The 16,964-nt window shown below is 36.0% G+C and overlaps 1 long non-coding RNA gene across 2 annotated transcripts; it reads left to right on the top strand.

Annotated features, from left to right (window-relative positions):
• The first annotated feature begins 342 nt into the window (after positions 1 to 342).
• Positions 343 to 11,656, top strand: LOC143687673 (uncharacterized). 2 transcript variants are annotated; one of them, XR_013177635.1, is made up of 4 exons: positions 343 to 542; positions 8,952 to 9,016; positions 9,190 to 9,305; positions 11,600 to 11,656. It is a non-coding gene; the product is annotated as an uncharacterized LOC143687673 (long non-coding RNA). The 2 variants fall into 2 exon arrangements; XR_013177634.1 differs by lacking the exon at positions 11,600 to 11,656 and adding an exon at positions 9,983 to 10,087.
• Positions 11,657 to 16,964: the final 5,308 nt, after the last annotated feature.

Below are 16,964 nucleotides of genomic sequence, written 5' to 3'. Positions count from 1 at the left end.
ATTGTTTTCTTTCATTATATAATAAGCATGTTTAGAAATTAGATATACAAAGACTAGGTCTCCAGCCCCAAGAAACTCTCATTCTAATCCAGGAGAGATGCTGGTAATAAATAATGACAATACAGCATGCTAAGTATTATGTTAAGAACTGTGCACAGTGCAGTGAAGCATAAAGGAGAAAGCAAGGGGTAGTGTTTAGGGAGTCAGAGAAGGTTTAAGAAGATAAAGTGATACATAATTTGTGTGAAAAAAAAGAAGTCTATTACTTGTTAGAGAGAAAGATAGAAGAAAGGCATACCAACAGCAGAAATAACTCAATTAAAGAGCCCTGACCACCTTATGTTTAGAGAAATGCAAATGGTGTGGGCTTAACATGACGCATGATGACATAATGGCAGGGTATGAAGTAGGAATGCTAGTTGGGAAGCCAGATCATGAAGGACCTTGGAGGCTGTGCATGCTACTGAGTTTGGACTTCAATATGCTGGGAATGGGACTCCACTGAAGGATTTTGAGGAAAGAAACATGTGAAGAGATTGAAGGTTAGTGTCTTAGTTTTCCAGAGCTGCTATAACAAGCTAGCACAAACCAGCTGAGAAACATCAGAAATTTATTGTCTCATAGTTGGCTGAAAGTCCAAAATCAAGATGTCACCCATTTCATGCTTTCTCTAAAGTCTGAAGTATTTTGGTGGTGGCTTATCTATAAGTCAATCTCTACTTCTGTCACACAGTCAGTGTTCTCTTTCTGTCTTCTCAACCTGACTGAGTCCAAATTTCCTCAGTTTATGAGGACTCCAGTCAAATTAGATTAAGATACAGCCTGATTCATTTTGGCCTCTCCTTAACTAATAACACCTATGTGATCCTATTTACAAGTGGTCAATGAGAGAGAGGTGTAAGGGGTATGAGTTTTTTCTTTCTATTTATTTTTCTCGCATGATGCAAATGCTCTAAAAATGATCATAATGATGAATACACAATTATGTGATGATATTGTGAGCCATTGATTTTTTACCATGTATGGACTGTGTGTGTGTGAAGATTTCTCAATAAAAAAATATATTTAAAAAATGATCCTATTACAAATGGATTCATATCCACAGGACTATAGGTTAGGATTTGAAGATATTTTAGTGGGGGACAAGATTCAATCTATAACCATTAGAAATCTACTTTGGGTGCATTGTGGAGAATGGATTGGAGTGGTGGTAGTGAGATGGAGGCAGGGAAGCCAATTAGATGGATGTTGAAGCAGTTAGATAGAGGTAGTAAGTTAGGGGAGAAATGATGTTGGTTGAACTCATACAGGGGTAGCAGAAAAGTAAAGAAGTGGTGAACGTGGTTCTTGATCTCAAGGAAGCTACATTGCATCTACACTGGCCATTAAACAAGTAATTGCCTGATAATGATGTTACTAGACTTCTGATAGGTTTTAAAATGTATATGGATATATGTATAACATAAGAAACTGACTTCATTTGAAGGGTTAGAGGAATCTAAAGTTTGGAACTGATATTCTGTAGAAGCCAAGAGTTTAAAGCAAGACATACAGAATTTGTTGCAAGCTGCTGGCCTCGGGATGGCAGCGGTAAACTGTGGCGATTGTTATGTAGAGCAGTCTGGGAGGAAGAGAATGTTTACCCCAAACAGTTATGTTAAGTATGAAGAACACTGTGAGATAAAAATCTTGCTCCCTCAGGAAATGCCTGCGTATCTATTGACATCCTGTGGTATGTAACAAGGATCTGGTTGAGAATAAAGTTGTCTGAAGTCTGTCGGAAGTAAACTCAAGCTTCAGACCCCCTGAGCCCGTCTGTGTCTTTCTTTCTTTCTTTCTTCCTTTCTTTCTCTCTGATCATTCCTTAATATCCTTCGAGCTCCATTTCTACAGGAAGCAACATATTCTAGCTGATCTCTGAAGCATGAATCGAAATGAGTTTGGCCAAGAGTTGGGGAAGAGGGATCCAGGAGGAGGCAAAGCATTTGAAAACCGTTAGGCAGGAAGATCACTGGCTTATTACAGGCACTGAAAGAAAGTGTTTCAGATCTGTAGAGTGGAGGTACAAGGACACAAAATGAAAAGTGAGCAGAGACCAGGAATCCGGTGCACCTAGTACACCCCATTAAGGATTCGGGTCTTTAGCTTCAGAGCACTTGAAGCCAGGGGAGAAACAGGGTCAAATTTGCATCTCAAAAAAATCACTTACTTGTGTAACAAATCCCAGTTCTTTCCCTTATCTTTTGGTTGGATCTAGAAAACTCTTGCTCTTACATATCTTTCAAGATCACACTCCAATGTCACCTCCTTGGTGAACGTTCCCTGCTTCCTCTTTTAACAATGTTCCTTGAACTGAAGATTGTAATGGTACTGTCTAGGTTTTATTATAATTCACCTCTTTAATTTTTTTTAGGAGGACCAGGTACAAAAAATTGACTTCATTACAATGTTCAGTTTGTAGGCACACTGTCATCTTAAACTTCCTTTGATTTGTTTAAGACCGCTCCCTTATTTTATTTTCTCCTTTTTTTCTTTATGAAAAAGTTCTGTACTGTTTGTGTGGATAGATCTTCAATTTACATAAATGCTATTGTTGTACTATAGAGCTTATGTTTCTCTTTTCTCTAACTGAAACTGGTTTTTAAAGATCTAGTAATTTTTCTTTTTGCATGTTAGTCCATTGATTCTAACCAATGCATGGTACCCACCATGTGCATTCACCTTATTTTACCAATCCCCTCCTTCAACTGTTCACTTTCCCTGTGTCATAAACAATGCTATAGTGAATATCCTTGTACACATTCTTTATGGACCTGTGTGAGAATTCCTCTAGTGTCAAATTCTCAGAATTTTGAAGTTGGAAAAAATGGTATGCTTATTTAAGCAAGTCCTGCTGTATTACTCCCTAGCATGGTTACATATCCACCACAATGCATAAGTCCCTATGCTCCATACCCCATCAACTCTTACCATTATTAGGCTTCCTATTTTTGATAATCTAGTAACAGCAAAGCATTATTTCATTGCTGTTTAATTTTCATATCTCTAATTACTAATGGATTTGAGCATCTGAATGCATTTGTTAGCATTTTGTGATTCCTCTTATGCACATTACCTGTTCACATCCTTTGCCCATTTTTCTATTGGAATACCATAGTTTTCATGTATTGTTACTATACTTCATTTTGTATTCTTGAGGTTAGTCCTCTAAATTTTAGACGTTGAAAACATTGTCACTTAGTAATCTGAATAGAAACATATAATATATAATTTTGATGCAATGATATTCATTTTTTGCCTTATGATTTCTATTTTTGGTTTTGATTTAAAAGCTTTTACCTGCTCTTATGCCACCTTCCTATTCATCTAGATTATTTTCCATTCTTAGTCTACCTTTTTATTTTATAACAGACATATATTCAGTTTTATTTTTCTCTACACATTGAGTCAGTTTTCTTAATACTGAATCTTCTTTTTCTGTTGATGGATGGTAACAACTTTAGTATGTATTAAGTTCCCTTAATTAGATGGATCTTTTTTATGACTCTTGCTCTCTATTCTGTTCTAGTTTTCCATTTGAATGCTCTTGCATTAAAAAAATTTCATTATTATAAATTTGAAACATATTCATAATGTTTGGTAGGGTCACATCCCCAAACTTACTCTTCTTTCTCAACATTGACTTAATTATTTGTGGATCTTTATTCTTCTGTTATGGATTATAAAGGGAGTTTTCAGAGTTCCTCAGAAAACCTAACTGTAATTTTGATTGAGGTTAATTTAGATAGACTCAATATCATTATGATCCTAAATTTTCCTACCTCAAAGCATAGAATGTCTACCCATTATTCTTCTCATCTTCTACGTTCTTTAATCAATTTTTGTGTGTGTGTGTGTGGGCAGGCACCGGGAATTGAACCCGGGTCTCCAGCATCGCAGGCAGGAACTCTGCCTGCTGAGCCACTGTGGCCCGCCCTCTTTAATCAATTTTAACCAAATTTCTATGTATTCTTTATTAAACTGATTCACATACTTTAAAAATTGCTATGCTGTTGTGAATTAAATCTTGTTTTCAATTATATTTTTCTAGTAGATTATTCTAGTCTAGAGATGTTTATTTAGAGAATACTTTATTAGTTTCTGTAATCCAACCCATGCAGATAAGACCTGACATATTTAATGCAGTTAGTTACCCTTGCACAAATGAAAAAAAATTAAGTTTAACATTTCTAGACCAATATGGCTGTTAATTTCTGTACAATGCCAACTCAATACAGTACAATTGGGATTCTTTTTCCAAGTCGACAGCACAACTAAAGTTTCCAAAGATTCAAATTACATAACTTTATCTATACCTATATCTATATTTATATAAAAAGAAAAATAGCAGTTTGTTATACATCAATAGTAGCAACAGTTTTTCCAGGTTCTGCAGTCATCTGGACAAAATTATAGACATCCAGTGTCCTCCATTAAAAAAAAGAAAAAAAAAAAAAAACCAGAAACTTTTGTTATTGTAATGGTGCCTGGCACTATTTTGCAGAACTGCTTTTGATTTTAGTTTCTTTGCTAGACTCAAAGTTTCTCAAAAGAAGGGCTGTGCCTTTTGTCTCTATACTCCCAATGTTCAAAATGTTTTGTACCTCAGAAAAGACCGTGTTCTTTTTACCCGTTCCTGTGAGTGTAGAACTTTTCATTAGGTTATTTTAACTGAGATGTGACACCCCCCCCACACACAATAAGGTGGGCCTTAATCCTTTTATTGGAGTCCTTTATGAGAGGATAAAAGATAGAAAAAACCTGAGAACTCATAGAGAAGTCCCAGAGAAGCTGAACAACAAGAACATGCTCACAGAACCTGACAATGGAAGCCACGAAAGCCAGAAGCTAAAAGCAATGAAACCTGGGAGGGAAGAACCAGCAGACATTGGCTATGCACCTTCCCATGTGATAGAGCTGTCCCAGATGCTGGTAGCCTTTCTTCAGAGAAGGTATCATCCCGTTGATGCCTTAATTGGGTATTTTCATGTCCAAATTTCATTAGAACTATAAATTTGTAAGTTAAAATCCCAATTGTAAAATCCAACCCATTTCTGTATATTGCGTTCTGGCAGCTGTAGCAAACCAAAACAATCATATAACAATTGATCATTAGTATTTGTTGAATGAATAAATGGAATAGTAGCATATGTAGAACAGAATTGTCTGCTGTGACATTTGTGTCCATAGAGGGACTTCATGGCAACATCCACGGTAATTGCCGTAACTAGTAACACTACACAAGGACAAAGGGACAATCATTTCCTTTACATGGTGGTCACCCTGGGCATGATCCATTAATTCCCCAGGGGGCTTACTTCTACTCTACCCCCAAAGTTCCTCAGACCACATACATTCTTTTCTTTTTTTTTGCCTGAGCAGGCACCGGGTCTCCAGAGTGGCAGGTGAGAACTCTTGCCTGCTGAGCCACCGTGGCCTGCCCACATACATTCTTTGTAACACAGCTTTTTGTTATTTCCTGTGACTTCTTCTAGGCACACATTTTTAAAAGCCTGCAGTGCCAGACTGGGTCGGACTATGAAGGTCAACTTGGATCTTCAATCCATAATACTAAAGCCTCCTGAAGTACCTACAGGACTGATCTTGGTTCTTTCATTTACCTGGTCATGAGGCACTTAAACCTGCTCCCTGGTGATGAGCCAATCTTGAACTCCTAGAAGGGGAAAGAAGAATTTTAATACCACGATCCAGCTAATGTTATGAATAGAACCAGTTTGCACATAGAGAGACTTAGGTTCTCTTGGTAATTTTAGACAGAGACAAGAAATCACTAAAAGGCTAAGTTAGGCCTTGAAAATGACAGTTAATTTATTCAACAAGAATTTTATTGAGTGCAAAATGAAGGTTTCACAATCTGGCCTCTTCTGTCCTATCCAGTTTCCCTGTCTGTCATCATCTTTTTTCCTTCTGCATTGCACATACTCTGTGCTCTAGCCGTACTGATTGTTTCCCAAATCGTTATCATGCTGGTTATTTTTTAACTCCTAGATCTTGCTAGACAGTACTTTCTGTGTCTGACACCTCCTTCTTCCCTTTCTCTATTTGTCAATCTCCTACTAATTCTTTTCATGATAAATCCATATATTGCCTCATTACTGAAGCCTTCCCAAATGGAATGTTGGTGCTTTTTTTTTTTTTTTTTTGCATGAACAGGTCTCAGGAATCAAACCCAGGTCTCCAGCATGGCAGATAGCAGGTGAGAACTCTGCCTGCTGAGCCATAGTGGCCCACCCAGTTACATTTTATTCTTTGTTACCCTAACATACTTAATATGGACATCTGTTTAGTGAGTTTATAATGCTATGGTATTGTCACTAATATTTTTGTTTTTCATCTGCAAAGTTGTAATCTTGTTGAGGTTCAGGACCACATAAATTTATAACTTCAAATCCATCATAGCTTTTTGTATACGTGGGTGGTCAATTAACATTTATTGAGAAAATGATTCAGTAAATTCCCCATGGAGAGAATGAGATTTGTGTCCAACACTGATGATGTGGTTCTAGACAAGGAACTGATCTTTCTATTCATCTATAAAATAAAGAAATTCATATCTGCATTTGCTCAATTATGAATGTACTATGAAATAAATCTATAAAAACTGAATCTGGTTAAGGAATTAAAAACAATCTCCAAACAAGGGGACCCCGGTGAGTGAACGATGAACCTTGCTCAATGCTGCCACCAGGAAATGAGGGCTACCTTCCAATTCTAGGTTCAACCTTCTGATTTTTATAGCATTTGGGAGGCGATGCTATTGATTGTGTAAATTTGGGGGGTTCACAACTTTCTCACTCACTCCATATCAAAGCAATCTGCCAGGAGTTGATTTTATGTGAGAAATGAATCCCTAGAATACACATTAAGATTATTGAAGAAAAGGACAGCAGGGCTGTCCTTTTCTCCCTTAGCCTCTGAGGGAAAACTGGGAGTGAGCATGAAACTCAACTGAGATTAGAGAAAGTAGAAATTCTCAAACTCTGTGAGTCCTAAGACTTTAGGTAATATTGGTGGGAAGGATATTTGAATGGGAAACTGTGAATCACATTTGACACTATCTTTAAGGAAGGTGCTTCAATTTCTCAAGATAGGTGATTATGAAAATTGCATCTCAATGACAAATTTTATTATTAGAGGTGCTGGAAGAAACAGAGAGAGCAAGGCTAGTTTGAAAAAAATCCTATCATTCACATCTTCCCTTCTAAACTGGAAATTAGAATTCAATAGCAAAATTGTAACCTACTTTTTACAAACACAATGGAAATTAAAGTGTATGTTGTGAGCTTTTATCCTTTTTATTCTTCTTTTCCTTTTGCTCCATTTTTCTTTTTCATTCACCTTTAATTTCATTTTATCTTACTATGTGTGTATATATATTTATGAGCCATATTACATTATTTTTTGTGTAAGATGAGAAATAACACATGCAAATAAATATCTACATACATACCTAGATGAATGTATTGGCCTTTTTACTCAAAGGAAGAGGAAGTTAAAGTTCCAACAATTCCTCTGAAGATAACTTATAGCCAAAGATTTTGTTACCATTTTTTACACAGCCAACTTTTATTTTTTTCCTCCTGTTTGAGAAAAGCTGGAAAACATACAGTACATCTTTATTTTTACATCTTGTCTTAATGGATTAAAATCTCAACATTTATTGAAATTAGTTGTGTATTATCTCTCCTGATGGGCGTAATCAAAGAAAAACCAATAATAACATGCCATTAATTTACAATACAGAAATTGTCTTAGTTCTGTCTTTATTGGTCTAACATTCTTTTCATATTGCCAATAGAAAGTCATTGGCCTAAACCCTAATTTCAAGTTCTGGGAATGTCCTGATGGCTATCAGAGTCCCAAGTGATGTCCTTAGGCACAAGTGTCATTCTTCTGTCTTGATCCATATCAGCCCACACTTCTTCCAGAATACTGCACAGCACATGTCTGCTCCTGCTCCTGATAGTGGCTACAGAGTATCCAGTTGTCACTAGTGCCTTGACTTCCCCTTCCTTACCCTTTACTTACTTCTCCTGTGGGAGTAGAGAGGATGTGGTAAAAAAGAGAGAGGGAGTGGCTAGCCACGCATAGCTATGTCACAGTTTTGATTGCCAAGGGACAGAGGCACAGAACCGAGACAGAAAGATAAGAATAAAGATGACTAGAGAGGGAGATGCCATTGACTTCAGTGGAAGCATCCTTTTCTTTCCTTTATGATATGGATATTACAAATATTCCTGTCTCCCTTAGTCACTCAAAAGAGGGATACAGAAGACATTAAAATCCTAGAAGCAAGCTATTAAAAAAAAAAAGAGCTAAAGGGTCAATTCAATCCTATCATTTAGAGATTATCAAACAGCTCCAGAGAAATTGTGACTCAGTATCATACTCCTAGATCTTAGTTAGCAGCCAGCTGGGGCTGGAGGGCCCCTCCATTCAGGCTGCAAACCAAGCTTATTGAGCTCTTACTTTAGATCGTCTGCATTCATGATGTCACTACTATGCAGAAGGTCAAGATAGGATGCTCATTGCTATTGGTACTATAAAGATAATTCGATGTGACCTCTGTCCTCAAATGACTTTGGAAAGTTTTGAATGGTAAAAGTAAAATAGCATTCTAAAGCAACATGTAATAAGCCCAAAGAGTAGTAAAAATAATAATGCCAGAAGTTCAAAGGAAGGATGATTACTGTGGGCAAGAATGGTAAAGAGAGGTTCTACTGAGGAGATGAATCTTAAGCTGCCCAGAATAGGAAGTATAGGGGTGTGTGGGAGATGCATTTCCATGGTCCTTAGCATCCTATGTCACTCCTCAATGTCCAGCTTTCATCCCTGCCACACATACATCGTTCCATGAGACAGTCTTTAATACATGTGTGCATGTTTTGCAGTGCTGTACAACTCATCTGATTTGAATTGACTGCTCCACCACTACCCACGCATTCACCTGGCAGTGGTAAGAGTTGCAATTTAAGATAAGAAGGGGCTAAAGGACAGCATATAGCCTTGAGAAATCAACTTAGTTATGTGAGGAGGTGGGAGAAGGAATTATTACCAGGAGCAGCCTTCACCCTTGAGGTCTAAATAGTCTCCAGTAGGACATTTTTGTACAATGTGTCTCTCTTACAGACTCACCAGAGCATAAACATGAGGATTTGATCCTCAATCAGATCTAGATTTTGGATTTCTAGTTCCTGAAGGAAATGTGTTCTACTTGGCAGAAGTTATAGCACCATCTTGTGGAAGTAAGTATTTTAAATTAAACTTTGAGAACCAAAGCATTTTTGTTCTGAAAACTGCAATTGTCTTTTTAAAAAATCAGTCTCAAAAAGCATTCTTGACTCTAAATCACTCTTGAATTGCACAATCTGCCACTAAAAAGATGCTTCTCGTTTATTCTAGATCTTTGATGGTAAAATTAGCAGTTAGCAGTCCATCAGTGATAGCATCTTTATTTTAAGACTAATCAAACATGCCTAAGACCCAGTATTATCCCCCTCACACTTATTTTTTTTTAGGCATGGGTCCTCAGGTGTGGGTGTCAACCATGCTTCAGGGATTCTGTCTTCATTCAATTTAGCAAAATGACTGTAAATCCTCAAAGAAAATAAAGTAAAATAAACTCTGAGCACCGTTACTTTTTTCTGTTTCCTCCATTTTATCAGAAACCTATCCCCTTATCTGTAAGTGATTGTGTTCATGCCTCTCAGTACTTGGGAAAAGGAGATCCCTTAATCTTGAAGGAGCCAAAGCAGTGTAATGGAAAGCTCGAAGATGATTTCATAACTGGTGTAGACTTAAACAATCATATCCTAAAAATTTCGTTAGGTCTGCCATGTGAAAATGTGGCATTTAGAGTAATATATTCACTGATTCACTGAACAATTAAAAATACTTATAAATCTAGTTCTCTACTCTCCAGTGCAGGAAAAATGGCTCAATCCCCTTATGGTTTTCTTAACACTGATTTGGTCTACATTGACTATGGAATTGATTTCCTTGTGAAGGTTTGGAACCTCAATTGGCTGCTCCCTGAATAATTCCATGCTTCTTTATGGTTTAAGGTCAGTGTGTACTTTGAAAAATTATTTTCTCTATGTGTTTTAAGCTACACATTGGCATCTTTCAAAATTAAAAAGTACAATGGTGTCAATTTTCTTTTCCACCTATGTCCTCAAGTAATCCGGTTCTATTTCTTGAAGACACCAATATTCTTCCAAAAATGTGCTGTAATATGGAAAATATATTGCATTAATGGTACACCTACCACACAAAATAGTTGATTTGATTTTTTTCACGTAAAAGTATAGATTGAAGGTGGGCCACCATGGCTCAACAGGTAGAGTTCTCGCCTGCCAGAGACCAGGGTTCATTTCCCAGTGCCTGCCCATGCAAAATAAATAAATAAATAAATAAATAAATAAATAAATAAATAAAATATATATAGATTGCAGATTGTTTCATACCACTACATAAAGAGATTCTGTTTATATCTTTTAGCTGTACAGTATACTGTTGAATGGATATAATGTAATTTATTGATTTAGCTGTACAATATACTGTTGAATGGATATAATGCAATTTATTGAACTAATGCCCTACTGAAGTTGCTTCTACAATTTTGTAATTACAAACAATGCTGCAGAATATCACAGTTATATCTGTGGCTTCACACACATGTTAGTCTATCTATGGGACATATTCCTAGATGTGGAATTTCTGGGTCAAATAATATGTGCATTTATAACTATGACATACATTGGCAAATTGCTTTACATAGAATTCATGCAAATTATAGCAGTCAGACACCTTATTCCCTTATGAACTGTGTGTTTTAAAAACCCTTTGTTTTTTGCTAATCTGATTGGTGGAAAATATTTCAGTGTATAGTTTGCAGCTGTTGCAATTTTCTTATTATATAATTAGTTATATAAACTCCAATTTTTAATGAGGTATTGTCACCCAGTTTCTTTCTCCAAAGCTTCTTTAACAAAGAAACATGTTGACTTTTTAGAAAATTAATTTCGAATAAGTACACTATTCACATGGTTTAAAATTCAAATAGCTTTCAAAAAGTGTACATTGAAATTCTCCCATATGTGCTTGTCACCAATAGTGAATTTGCCATGTATACTAGAGCTTAAGTTTCAGAGCCTCATTCAAAGGCCCCTTCCAAAGCCCTGACCTAATTTTGTAGTCACAAGTTCTCATTTTTTTCTTAAAGAAATTGCCCCAAATCATTTAAGCTTCAGGTCTGGATGGCACTGTTCATTGCCATCTTCCCAATTTCCACCAGTTCTCTTCTTAGTTTCTTATGTACACCTCCAGAATTATTTTGTACATATATCAGCACGTAGAGATATAGATTATCCATTCCTCCCTCCTTACACTTGCTTCTATCAATGTGTCTTGGAGATTTTTCTTTATAAGACATAAAGCCTACATAATGCTTTCAATTTAGTTTATTTGGGGGAATTGCGTGGCATTCCATTATTTAGATGCACCCTTCTTAATGGAATTTTATTATGTCTCTTCGTAGGTTTCAGAGACTTAAAAGTAGCTAACAATCTGGTATGGCCACAGATTTCAGCAGAGGTAAGGATCTAAATAGGTGAAAAAAGTAGAAGGTGTCCCACCTTCCCTTATTTCCCACCCTCTTCAGGTATCGAAGACTCTAGCTCTTATCAAAACTGTTTTCTCATACTTGATATTCACAACGTAGCATGAATATATGCACCTGCATTTTAAGTTTATCTGTGATTGTGGAATGAAAGTTTGTCTTGCTAAAAAAAAACATGAGCACCTGAGGGTAAAAGGGGGGGGGGGGTGGTATTTGTAAGCCTTTGGGTACTTCTGAGATCATTGTACCAAAGTGGGGCCTAAAGGATATGTCTTGAAGCTGTGTTTGGATTGCCTTTCATTTCAGATAGAGAAAATCAATTGTCTATATCAATGGAGTTGCTGTTGTATATTTGCAGTGGAAATTCAAGTCTCTCTTTTCTACCTCTTTGCATCATCTCTGCCTCAGGGTTTTACTATTGTCCTGAGGACGAACAGAGCTAAACTCAGAACTTCTAACAAGAGAAAAGTGATTAACTGCATACATGGGAAACAAAATAAGACTAAGCTGATTTTTCAACAGAAACCATGGAGGCAAGAAGGCATGGTACAATATATTTAAGATACTGAAAGAGAAAAATTACCAGCCAAGAAATCTTTATACAGGAAAGCTATCCTTCAAAAATGAGGGAGAGCTTAAAATATTCACTGATGAACAAATTCTGGGAGAGTTTGTTAATGGGAGAGCTGCTCTGGAAGAAACACTAAAGGGAGTTCTGCTGGCTGAAAAAAAAAAAAAGACAGGAGAGAGAGGCTTGGGGGGATAGTATAGAAATGAAAATTATCAATAAAGGTAATGAAAATTATAAAAAGAAGGAAAAATAGATCTGATAAATAAAAGCCAAAGGGTAAAATGATTGAAGAACTGCCTTTACAGTAATAACATTTAATGTTAATGGTTTGAACTGCCCAATCAAAAAGACACAGATTGGCAGAATGGATAAAAGAATCTGATCCATCCATTTGCTGTCCAGAGGAGACTCAATTTAGAATCAAAGATACAAATTGGTTGAAAGTTAAAGGATTGAAACAGATATTCCATTGCAAGTAGTAACCAAAAAAGAGCTGGGGTAGCTATACTAATATCAGACAAAATAGACTTTAAATCCAAAAATGTTTTGAGACAAAGATGAACACTATATTCATACATATATATATATATATATATATATATATATATATATATAGAGAGAGAGAGAGAGAGAGAGAGAGAGAGAGAGAGAGTACAATTCATGAAGAAGAAATAACAATAATAAATATTTATTCACCTAATCGAGGTGCCCCAAAATACATGAAGGAAGCACAGGCAAAACCGAAGGGAGAAATAGACATCTCTACAATAATAGTGGAAAAGTCAACATGCCACTGGATGGAAGATCAATAAGAAAACAGAGAACCTAAATAATATGATAGATTTACTAGAACTAATAGACATATGTAAAACATTGCACCCTGAAAACAGCAGTATACACATTCTTCTCAGGAGCTCATGGAACATTTTGCAGGATAGACTACATACTGGGGAACAAAAGCAGTCTTGATAAATTTAAAAAGATTGAAATAATATAAATACTTTCTCTGATTGTAATGGAATGAAGCTGAAAATAAATAACAACTAGAGAACTGGAAGGGTCACAAATATATAGAGGTTAAACAACACACTGTTAAGCAATCAGTATGTCAAAGAAGAATTGTAAGAGAAATCACTAAAGAACCCAAGATAAATGAATATAAGAATACAACATATCAAGCTTTATGGGACGCAGTGAAGACAGTGCTGAGAGGGAAGTTTATAGCCCTAACTGCCTATATTAAAAAGGGAGAAAGGGCTAAAATCAAAGACCTAACCGAACACCAGGAGAACCTAGAGAAAGAACAGCAAACTAACCCCTATGTAAGCAGAAGGAAAGAAATATCAAAGATTAAAGCAGAAATAAATGAAACAACAGGAAAAAAATAATAGAATCAACAAAAGCAAAAGTTGGTTCTTTAAGATGATCAACAAAAATGACAAACCCTTAGCTAGATTGACAATGAAAAAAAGGGAGAAGATGTAAATAAATAAAATCAGAAATGAGAGCAGGACATTACCATGGACCCCAAAGAAATAAAAATGATCATAAGAAGATACTATGAACAACTGTATGCCAACAAACTAGGCAGCTTAGCTTAGATGAAGTGAACACTTTCCTAGAAACACATGAACAACCTACACTGAATCAAGAATAGAAGACCTCAACAAACCAACACAAGTAAAGAGATTGAATCAGTCATCAAAAGTCTACAACAAAGAAAAGCTGAGGACCAGATGGCATCACAGGGAATTTTTAACAAGCATTTTAAAAAAAATTGGTACTAGTTCAGTTGAAATTCTTCCAAAAAATTGAAGGAGAGGGAACACTACTTAACTCATCCTGTAAAACCATCACCCAAATACAAAGCCTGATAAAGATACTATGAATTAAGAAAACTATAGACCATTATCTATATGAATATAGATGCAAAAATCATCAAAAAAGTATTTGCAAATAGAATCCAATAGCACATTAAAAGAATTATACACATGATTAAATGCTTTTCCCCAGGCATGCAAGGGTGATTCAATACAAGAAGATAAACTAATTTAATATATGACATTAACAAATCAAAAAGGAAAAAACCACATGATTATCTCAGTTGATGCAGAAAAGGCATTTAACAAAATCCAGCACCCTTTCTTGATAAAAACACTTTGAAAGGTAGGAATAGAAGGAAAATTCCTCAACATGATAAAGGACATATATGAAAAACTCAGTCAATATCATACTTAATGGTGAGAGACTGAAGGCTTTCCCTATAAGATCAGGAATAAGAAGACAAGGATACCCATTGTTACTACTGTTATTCCACATTGTGCTGGAAGTTCTAGCTAGAGCAATTAGCCATGAAAAGGAAGTAAAAGGCATCCAAATCAGAAAGGAAGAAGTAAAACACTCACTATTTGCAAGTGACATGACCTGTATTTAGAAAGTCCTGAAAAACTATAACAAAGGTACTATAGCTAATAAGTTAAGCATAGTGGTGGGATACAAGATAAATATGCAAAAATCAGTCATGTTTCTATATACTAGCAAAAAGCTATCTGAGCAGGTAATCAAGAGAAAAAATTCCATTTATAGTAGCAACTAAAATAGTCAAATGTCTAGGAAAAAACTTAACCAAGGATATTGTTTTAGTTAGTAACCTTCTGGAATGTGATATACTAGAAAAGGAGTGACTTTTAAAAAGAAGAATTTACTAAGTTGCAAGTTAACAGTCCTAAAGCTGTGAAAATGTCCAAATTAAGGCATCCACAAGAGGTAACCTTCACTAAAGAAAGATCGATGAAGTTCGGGGATTTTCTCTCAGCTGGAAGGGCACATGGTAACATCTTCTAGGTTCCTCTCCTGGCTTTTGTTTCATGAATCTCCCCCAGGGGTGTTTTCCTTCTTCATCTCCAAAGGTCTCTGGCTGCCTGTGCTCTATTGGTTCTGGTGGCTCTCCAGCTTTTTCCAAATGGTTCCCTTTTAAAGGACTCCAGTAAGCAACTCCATCTAGAATAGGTGGAGACACAGCTCCATGGAAACCATGTAAACAAAAGTTACTACCCACAATTAGGTGGGTCACATCTCCATGGAAGCAATCAAGAAGCTTGCACCCAGCAATATTGAATGAGGATTAAAGGACATGGCTTTTCTGGAGTACATAATAGCTTCAAACCAGCACAGATATAAAGGACCTGCATACAGGAAACTACAAATTTCCAAAATAAAAACAAAGACTTAAACAAATAGAAGGAGATTCGGTGTTCACGGAATGGAAGGGGAAATGTCACTAAGAAGTCAATTCTGCCCCAATTGATAAACAGATTCATTGTAATACCAATCAAATTTCCAACAGCCTACTTTGCAGAATTGGAAAAGCTATTTATCAAAAAATTTTTTTAGAAGTTAAAGGGGGCCTCAGATAGCCAAAAATATTTTGAAAAAGAAGAATGAAGTGGGAGGACTCACATTTTCTGACTTCGGAGTGTATTATAAAGGCCCAGTGGTCAAAGTAGTATGGTACTGGCATATAGATAGACATTTATCAATGGACTTGAATTAAGAGTTTCGAAATAAAACCTAAGGTGGTCAACTGATTTTTTTTCTTCCTTTCTTTTTTTTTTTTTTTGTAAAACATAGCATATACACAGAAAAGCAATAAATTTCAAAGCACATCACAACAATTAGTTTTAGAACAGATTTCAGAGTTTGTTATGGGTTATAATTCCACAATTTTAGTATTTTACTTCTAGCTGCTCTATGATACTAGAGACTATCTAGGAGTAAAAACCTAAAATTGTGGAATTGTAACTCATCCAAACTCTGAAATCTGTTCTACAACTAATTGTTGTGATATGCTTTGAAATTTATTGTTTTTTAGTATATATGTTATTTTTCACAAAAAAGAAAAAAGTGCTGATTATAAATATATATATTCCTTCTAACCTCCATTGTTCTGGAGCAGCTGGAAGGAAAAATTTGAAATGATGGCACGTGGCCCATGACAAACTCTGGGATCTGTCCTGTAACTACTTGTTGAAAAATGCTTGGAAAATTATTGTTTTTTTATTTCTTTGCTTTGTATGTATGCTATATTATACAATTTAAAAAGTTTAAAAAATGATGCTGGAGACTAAAAGAAATATCAATATAATGATTCAGTAATCATATTCATTTGTTAAACCCTACCTTCTCTGTATAACTCCACAATCACCTTTGATCTTTCTCCCACTCTTTAGGGTTATTTGGGCTATGCCCATTCTAACTTTTTCATGTTGGAAGGGCTGTCAGTAATAAGGGGTAGGGAGATGAAACTAGTTGATGTTATGGAGAGGCTGGCTTCTACTGCATTTCAGGACTTATCTGGTCCAGGGACCCATCTGGATGTTGTAGGTTTCTGGAAAGTTACCCTAGTGCATGGAACCTTTGTAGAATCTTATATAATGCCCTTGGTGTTCTTTAGGATTGGCAGGAATGGTTTTGGTTGGGTTTTAGCAAATTATGGTAGATAGCAATGTCTAACTGAAGTTTGCATAAGAGAGACCTCCAGAGTAGCCTTTTGACTCTATTTGAACTCTCTCAGCCACTGATACCTTATTTGTTATGCTTCTTTTCCCCGTTTTTGTCAGGATGACATTGTTGATACCATGGTGCAGGGCCAGACTCATCTCTGGGAACCATCAGCCTTGCCACCAGGGAGACTTTCACCCCTGAATGTCATGC

Source organism: Tamandua tetradactyla, chromosome 1 (assembly GCF_023851605.1).
Source record: "Tamandua tetradactyla isolate mTamTet1 chromosome 1, mTamTet1.pri, whole genome shotgun sequence".
In the NCBI taxonomy this organism is placed as follows: domain Eukaryota; kingdom Metazoa; phylum Chordata; class Mammalia; order Pilosa; family Myrmecophagidae; genus Tamandua; species Tamandua tetradactyla.
This window is presented reverse-complemented; position numbering and strand designations above follow the sequence as displayed.